Here is a 6,528-nt window from a genome sequence, read left to right on the forward strand (position 1 = left end):
ACTCTAGCGAATTCCAGTGTACCCCTGCCCCCTGGCTGTGACTGCCAGCTCTGACGGAAGCAAGGGCTCTCATGCAAGCCAGAGGCAACGATCTAGAAGGTAGAAGGACCGTCCAGGGAATTGCCAGATGGATGGGTCCGGGAGCAGTGAGACAGGTGGGGTGTGGAGTCCAGTGACCTGGGTCCGAGGAAATGGAAAACATACAGTGGGGGTGGGGGGGGGGGTGGGGCGGCTGTGGTCAGAGATGGCTGTTCCAATGGCCCTGCAGTGCTCGTTTGCCTTTACGGCCCCGTGATGTGAGAGGGTGGGTTTGCCAGATTTAAAGTGTTTGGGCTTGTGTGGAGCTGAGCTGATCTTGTCTCTTCAGTCCCATCTGGCTGTGGTCCTGATGACCAGAGTATCTGGGCTTGAGCTTTGGCTGAACAGGTATCACTGCAACCCTCGCTGGTAGGAATCAACCAAGTGTGTGTATGTGGTGATTCACAGGACACGAGGCCAGAAGGGTGTCCGAGGGAAGCTGGGTACAAACTACTAGGTATAAAATAAGTAAGTTACAAACGTGTAATGTACCGCACCACGAGGGGAGCAGGGTCCAGGGCTATAGATCTGGGGTCTTCAGTGGTGCGGGGTGGGGAGGTGGTTTGGCTCCTAAGGGACACCTGACAATGTCCAGAGACGTTTTTGGTTGTCGCAACGTGAAAGGGAGGTGCTATAGGCATTGAATGGGTAGAAGCCTGTGCACAGGTTGGCCCCGCAACAAAGAATTACTGGCCCAGAGTGCTGGACATGCTTAGATGCTAGGAAATGCAGTGTCGTGAGTTAGCCACCAGCAGAGGGCTCAGCCCCTCGAGGGGTTAGTGCAGTGTCCAGGGGACCTTAACCGTTGAAAGCAGCGTTGAGTAGGAAAAAACTATCTCTCTCCTGTATCTGTCTCTCCTTCACTCTCACACTACTCACTTCTCACACCAGGTGTGTGTGTGTGTGTGTCTCACATCAAGCAATTCTGCAAATGCCAGCTGGGTATCCCACGGTTTAACTCAATTTGAACACGATTTACCCGGAGATACTGTCAGATCCCACAGGGTAAGGGCTCAGTCCTATAGGAAGGCAACCTGGCCCCCAATTCAGACACCAATCACTAGGCTAGGTTGCCACCTGTACTTCTGATTGGAGGTTCTCCTCCTTGGCCTTGACCGATTTGCTAGAGCAGCTCACAGAGCTCAGGGAATCAGTTAATTACTGTTTCCCAGTTTACCATAAAAGACACAGTGGAGGATACAGATGAAAGTGACGAGGGAGGAGGTATGCACGGCAAGGTGTGGGGGGGGGTGCGGAGCTCCCCTGCCCTCTGGCATCACCATTCTCCCAGCACCTCCCCGTGCTCACCAGCCTGGGATTTCTAGGGAGGTTTCCTCACGTGGGCAAGGTCAATCATGAACTCCAGCCCCTCTCCCCTCTCTGGAGAATGATTTGGGGGGGGGGGGCGGGGGTTTGAAAATTCCAAGCTTCTAATCCTGGCTTGGTCTTTCTGATGACCAGCCACCATCCAGGAGCCCACCCAGAGTCACCTCATTAGAACAAAAGACACTCTTTCCAAAACTAAAAATAGAGTTACTATATGATCCTGCAGTCCCACTCCTGAGCACATATCTGGAGAAAACTCGAATTCAAAAATATATACGCATCCCAATGTCCACTGCAGCACTATTTACAATAGGCAAGACATGGAAGCAACCTAAGTGTCCACTGACAGAGAAATGGATAAAGAAGATGTGGTACAGATATACAATGGAATATTACTCAGCCATGAAAAATAATGAAATAATGCCATTTGTAGCACCACAGATGGACTTAGAGATGATCATACTAAGTGAAGTAAGGCAGACAGAGAAAGACAAATACCATATGATATCACTTATATGTGGAATCAAAAAGAAAAAAAGAGATACAGATGAACTTATTTATGAAACAGAAACAAACTCATAGACATAGAAAACAATCTTATGGTTACCAGAAGGAAAAGGCAGGGGGAAGGGATAAATTAAGAATTTGGGATTAATAGATACACACTACAATATGTAAAATAGGTAAACAATAAAGACCTACTATATAGCACAGGGAATTATACTCAATATTTTGTAATAACCTATAAGGGAAAAGAATCTGAAAAAGAATATATATATATAATATATATATTTGTATATATCTGAATCACTATGCTGTACACCTGAAACTAACACAACAATGTAAATCAACTATACTCCAATTTAAAAAAAGAACATAAGGCACTGCTATCATCCAGGAAATCCCAAGGGATGTAGGAGCCCTGTGTCAGGAACTGGGGTCAAAGACCAAATAGCAGAAAAAAACATGTTCTTAGTGTTCTTATCACCTAGGAAATTACAAGGGTTTCAGGGGCTCTGTGCCGGGAATGGGAGGCAGAGACCAATATGTCTATTTTCTATTATCTCACAAAAGCGTGTATACACAAGTCATAAATATCTTGCACAAGCCTTACAGCTTTAGGTTATGAAGCCCTTGGTATTGAAAAATCCTGCAATTAAAAGGTTCTTATCTATTCCCACAACCACAGCGTCCACCTTCAAGAGATCAAGATTTGCAGGTAACTTATGATGCTCGATAGACAGTTTTCTTAGTGAGGCATCAACTCATAACTTCCCAGGGAAACCCCGAATCACTCAGGAAATGGGGGGAGCAGATGACCTCACTCACTGTGACTCTGGTCTGGGGCCCCCCTCATTCCCCACTGCCTCTGCCCCGGAAGCCCGGAGAGGACAGTGTTCTGGGCTCAGAGGCAAGTCACCTGCCCCTCTGGCTTCTCTGGCCTCTGCGAGCTCACCTGCCAGGGGAGCTGGTCCCAGAGGTGACCACTAAGCTCCTGAGTCTGTGACAGGCCGGGGTCATCTTATCAGGGAGCCCACAGGCCTGACGGGGTTCTCCTGGGGTCACAGGATTGTGTGTCACCTTCTGCTTTTTTTCACTTTAGAACAAGAAGATCCTACAGGTGGCCAGTGTAAAAAAAGCCTATTTATGTTTTCCTGACTCTAAACAGAACAGTCCAAACTCTCAGGGGGAGGGGGCTGGGGAAGCTTATGGAGGACCGTCCTGGTCCTGGGGTCAAAAATTCCAGCCAGGCCCTGCGGGCAGCCCTGGCCTCTCTCACCCACCGTCTGAGCCAGGTGACCTGTCCTCCGCAGATTCTCCGGCCAGGCCTCTTTCTCCATGGCCTCCCTGCCTCCCCTCTGACCTTTCACCCCAGGGAAAGGCATGGGGAGTAGGGGGCGGAGCAGACACAGATTCTAGTTACATTTGAATTTCAGAGAAACAACACATCATCATTTTGGTATAAGTATGTCTCCAATCTTGTGTAGTTTAAGTATGTCCCCCAATTGCAGAGTGATCTGCTAAATGCGGCCGCTCTGGGCGGGGCTGGGGGGTATGGGGAGGAAGGAGGCATGAATGGGGAAGTGAGCACCCCAGCCGGGCCGGTCCCGCTGTGTCAGGGGTGGGGCTGGGGTGGGGTGGGGTTGGGGGGGGACTTCCCTTGGGCCTGAGCTGGAGGGAAGTTAAGCTTAGGTGAGTGGGGGGCCCCTAGGGGACCTCACTCAGAGCTGGATGCTGCTTTGTTATTTTTGTTCATTGGTTTTGTCTTTTTAGATTCCACCGAACAGAAACAGACTCACAGATGGGACAACAAACCAGTGGTTTTCAGAGGGGGAGGGGGAGGGGCACGATGGGGGAAGGGGATTAAGAGGCACAAACTGCTAGGTATAAAATAAACAAGTTACAAGGATGTGATTGTACAACACAGGGAATAGAGCCAATATTTTATAACTTGATTTGAAGTGTATAATCTATAAAAATATCAAATCCTATGTGGTATACCGGAAGCTAATATAATATTGTAAATCAACTATACTACTTTAATTAAACAATAAGAAAAGCTGGTTGTTGCTAAGAACCAGGCCTGATGCCAAGGGTGCGTTGAGAGGGGTCCCCGCAGCCTCTGGGACCCTGGCGGAGAGGGGCTGCTCCTGGGAGTACCTGCAGAGGGGGGAGGCCCAGGAGACCCCTGAAGGCCAAGGGCTGGGAGCACCGGCGCTGACAGCCACTAATCGGGGCCTTTTCTAGAAGCTCTTTTTCCATCCCGAAATGAAGGGCTCATATAGCCTCCTTCACCCAAAGCTCATTTTCAGGTTATATAACAGGCGGCTCCGTGGATGGGTGATTTCTGTATCTCTCCGCCCGGAACCACCGGGTGCTCCCCTGCTCCAGTATGGACGGACCGAGGTACGTAGCGTGGGTGGCTCCTTTGCTTTAGTCTAGACTGAACGTGGTGAAGGTGATTTTGCAAAATTGTCAACAACTCTCGGTAAAGTTACAAACAACACACAAAACCATCTTCCCTTGATTAACAGCCAGATGGTACAGTACCAGAACACTCAGTGTACTTGTAGCCATGTGGAAAATGCTCCGTTTATGGGTGAAATGGAATCATGTTCCGGGCTGGGATAATTCCAGCTTTGTCAGCTCCATGAATGTTCAGCTATTTGACAACCATAAGGGCCGTGAGAGGATTTTCATGCCGTGGGGCTAGAGGGAGCAAAATAGCGTCTGGTACCCCAGACCATCACATTTCAATAACACTACCCCTGTTGTTATGACAACCCCACCATCCCACCGCAGGGAGGATCGAAGAGAGGGGCCACTTTGTTATTGATCAGCTGCAGGAGCCAAGCCACAGGCGTAGTTGTTGACATATTTTTTTTTTTATTGAGGTATAGCTGCTGAACAATGTTAAATAACTTATAGGTGTACAATATACTAATTCATAATTTTTAAATGTTACACTCCATTGATCATTAGCATAAAATATTCGCTGTATTCCCTGTGCTGTACCATAGATCCTTGTAGCTTATCTATTTTATACTTAGTAGTTTGTACCTCTTAATCCCTTCCCCCGTCTCATCCCTCCCCGCCCCCCTCTCCCCACCAGTAGCTGCTAGTTTATTCTCTATATCTGTGTCTGTTTCTTTTTTGTTACATTCGTAAGCCTTTTCATTCAAGCCTTCAAACACCTCTAACTGGGGAGTATTCTAACAGTCATTTTATTAATGGAGAAAGGGAGATTCAGAAAGGGCAGGTAACTTGCTTAAACTCACACAGTGGAGGAGCCTGAATGTGAGTTAAGTTCGTCTCAGTCCACAGCCAAACACAAACGAAAATGTGCTAATGGTGAGGACAAAGAGCTCCTGGGCAGATCTCCTCTGGACACTCAACGGAAAGGAAAGGGCTTTTGGTTCATTCATTTTCTGTTTTTGGTGTGGCCTGAGACCTGCTCTGCCTGGAGGAATGGGATTGACCAGGTGAATTCTTGGGGTTCAGCCCAACTCTATGAATTTCCCTTGTTGTGAAACTTTCTTAGTGTTTTAAAAAAGATTTTTTTGGCAGTAAACACTTTGGACCATCCAGCACACTTTTTGCTCTGAGTCAAATATGAATAAAGTTTTAAGCGGGGAAACTCCAGGAGGACCATCATGGATGAACCTGGAAGTTTGTCATGTGGTTCCTTGGCCCTGGTTTTACGAGATTCCATCCCTGCTGCTGGGGAGACGGCTGGCCTTAATTTTGGCTGGACTTGGATGTAAGGACTGCTTCTTTCTTTGGGATATTGGTTCCAAGAGGCTTCTGCCCTCAGTGCCTTGTTCTGTGCTCAGATCTCTCTGGCAAAGTGGGGCCAGCTGGTCCTAGCAACCTCTTACTAGAATACAGGCCTGCACTGGGAGGAGAAGCCCTCAGGGGTCCAGCGCCCACGCCCATCCCAGCAGAGCTGCGGGCTCATTTAAGGAGGTGCCCCCACTGCAGTCAACACAGTTCACTCACCACCTGCTGAACCCCTCCTCTGTGTCAGACCCCGGGCCCTTAAGGCCCCTACAGGGCCCAGAGCAGCCGGAGCTCAGGGAGGGGAGACACCCTTGCAAGATTCTCCCGAGAGTGAATGATCCGGGAAAGATCACTGACTCATTTCAGATTCTTGTTCCAAAAGGTCAGGAACTTCTAGGCAAGAGCAGAACGACCATGGAACTGGATTTCAACCACATTGAAATCCATCAGCAAATACGATTCAGGTCACAAAAACGGAATTTGCACCACTTTTCAGGGATGTGTTCAGGGAATTTTAGAATTCAGAGACTCAAGAAGTCACCTAGTACAATAGTATTTATTGCATAAAACGAGGCATAAATATTGGCATTATAACTGTGAAAATGTATCCCGAGTAAGATTTGGTGGGTTTCAGAATTCTAGGTAGAATGTGAATGTGATTTCTCTTAAAGGATTGGTTATGTATTATATGCAAGAATTGCCTGTCTTGGTTTTTCTTCACATTCTACCTATTTACTCTTATGATTTGGTATTTTAAAAAATGATGTTTGGGACTTCCCTGGTGGGGCAGTAGTTAAGAATCCACCTGCCAGTGCAGGGGACAAGGGTTTGATCCCTGCTGCA

This window comes from Hippopotamus amphibius, chromosome 4 (genome assembly GCF_030028045.1).
Source record: "Hippopotamus amphibius kiboko isolate mHipAmp2 chromosome 4, mHipAmp2.hap2, whole genome shotgun sequence".
NCBI lineage: Eukaryota > Metazoa > Chordata > Mammalia > Artiodactyla > Hippopotamidae > Hippopotamus > Hippopotamus amphibius.